Raw genomic sequence first — 2,500 nt, forward strand, 5'->3', positions numbered from 1 at the left:
ATATATATATATATATGAATATACATATATGTAAATCAATATATATAACATATGTATCTAAATAATTTATATATGTATATCTATGTATATATATACAAATATTTATTCATTCATATACATATATACCTATACATACATCTCTGTGAGTATTTTCTTGTCACGCTCTCTCTCTCTCTCTCTCTCTCTCACTGTCTATTTACATGAATCATAGTTTTTTTTTTTCTGTGTACTCGTCTGTCTGTCTGTTTGGTTATCAATATGGCTATCTGTAAGCATCTCGCTTTCTCTCTTTCACTACGACTATTTATCTCTCTCTGGCTCTCTCCCCTCCATTCCTCTTTCCTCTCCCCCTCCTCTTTCCTCTCTATCTTTGTTCTCTTTCCATGTGCGTGTCTCTCTCTCTTTCGCAGTCTCTCTCTCTTTTTTCACGCTCTCTCTCTCTCTCTCTCCCTCTCTCTCTCTCTCTCTCTCTCTCTCTCTCTCTCCCTCTCTCTCTCCCATACATAAGGACAATCAAAAACAACACATAAGTACAAGTCATTTTATTGACTTTACATACAAAAGTACAATAGTTCTACACGGACAGGGTGCGACTTGGCTGCAAGACAAAGAGAAAGGGTTTTACGCTACACACTTAAGGGTTTACAGCGAGTGACTCCGTGGCGAGACTCAGCAGACGGTCTTGCGTTTTTGTAAGCGGTTCGTCTTACGTCTGCGTTCGCGTAAGGAATGGCGGGAACATTCTTATTGGCCGAATCTTTTATCGTATTTTGTTGTAGTTTTGGTCCTGGAAGAATTGTTGGTTCTATCTTGTGATTCCTTTGATTAATGTTTCTTTTGTCTATTTGTGTCAGGACATGCATATGTATTTATATATAAATAAGGCTCATAGAAATCCACACACATTAACCACTTCAAAATGTCAGTTCTTCATTATTTAAAAAAAATGCGCATCGCTTCAGCTTTTGTCTTTTTAATCTCGAGACGAACGTGAATGTCTGTGCGTGAGACTAGACTGTCGCAACTTAGTCCTAAGCTATGCGTTTCACATGCTGGTCTTATATGTGAATGATAATATATATATATATATATATATATATATATATATATATATATATATATATATATATATATATACATATATATACATATATATATATATATATACATATATATATATATATATATATATATGTATATATATATATACATAGGTATATATACATACATATTTTTAATATATATATAAATATATATAATATATATATATATATATATATATATATATATATATACATACATATAAGAGATATATAATGACCTCCGTGTAGGCACAAAGCATGAAAATAATAATGTTAACAAACTATTCTAAAATCAGGATAAAATTGCTTAATGCAAGACGTCCGAGATTTTTATTTCAATGGACGAAATTCTAGAGAAAATAATGAATATCAAACATCTCAAAAAACTATCACAAAACCTCTCAAAAAAATATAAAGCTTTACATCCATTCTAAAAAACCGCAACATACAGAAGAAAAGAAAAGAAAAATAAACTAAAACGAATCTCAGCAATGACTTAAACTTAACCTTAAAATAAGAGACGAAAGGAACTGAGTATGAACTAAAATTAGAAGAAAAATTCACAGCATTTCGCAAGGCACGTTAGACCTACCCACATTTAATTATCATTTCTTTATAGTTAGCCTCACGAAACAACGCGAATTAAACGTGATCTAATATCTACATAATATAAAGCAGATGAAGAAGAAAAAAAAATATATATATCAATAAAAATGTTCTTTATCTAAATCCATCCATCGTACGGCCGCTACAATCTCAATAAAAGTGTCAAGAGATAAATATTTCTCTCGATCTTTAAATACTAAATTAATCTTAAAAATAAACTTAGAATAACGACGAGCATCTGGGAATTCATTCACGATCGATCGAGATTAAAAATTATAGATATTATGAATTTTATCTTGATTATCACTCATTTTGTTATTATTTGTATCGACTCATCCGTGGCATATGGTGTGGGTGAGAAAGCTTATAGTGAGGAAATGAAGATAAAGAGAGAGAGATAGAGAGGAAGGGAGGCAGGGAGAGGGAGGGAGGGAGGGAGAGGGAGGGAGCGAGGGAGGGAGGGAGGGAGAAAGGGAGAGAGAGAGAGAGAGAGGGATGGAGGGAGGGAGAAAGAGAGAGAGAGAGAGAGAGAGAGAGAGAGAGAGAGAGAGAGAGAGAGAGAGAGAGAGAGAGAGAGAGAGAGAGAGAGAGAGAGAGAGAGGGAGGGAGGGAGGGAGGGAGGGAAGGAAGGAGGGAGAGAGAGATAAAGAGTGAGATAGAAAGCTAGAGAGATAGAGAGATATATATAAATAAATAAAGAGATATATAAATAGATTTAAAGAAAGAAATGCATACGATCTTGCATACCATTATCCAGCAAGTCCTGACACTGAGATCCAAACTACGATATCCACTTTACAATCGAATGACAA

At 33.8% G+C, this 2,500-nt stretch overlaps 1 protein-coding gene across 11 annotated transcripts in view; it reads right to left on the bottom strand.

The window, feature by feature from the left end:
* Nucleotides 1–1,319: 1,319 nt before the first annotated feature.
* LOC122258855 (uncharacterized) overlaps nt 1,320–2,500 on the bottom strand; it is an 84,118-nt gene continuing 82,937 nt past the window's right edge. For 2 of the 11 annotated variants that reach the window (XM_086552105.1, XM_086552104.1), the window contains exon 40: nt 2,164–2,500. This exon is cut by the window's right edge and continues 1,481 nt beyond it. The gene's annotated coding sequence lies outside the window, so the exon portion shown is untranslated. The other 9 variants (XM_086552103.1, XM_086552102.1, XM_086552110.1 and 6 more) reach the window with 7 other exon arrangements.

This window comes from Penaeus japonicus, unplaced genomic scaffold, assembly GCF_977035675.1.
Source record: "Penaeus japonicus unplaced genomic scaffold, GWHDUDI00000001_assembly GWHDUDI00000026, whole genome shotgun sequence".
NCBI lineage: Eukaryota > Metazoa > Arthropoda > Malacostraca > Decapoda > Penaeidae > Penaeus > Penaeus japonicus.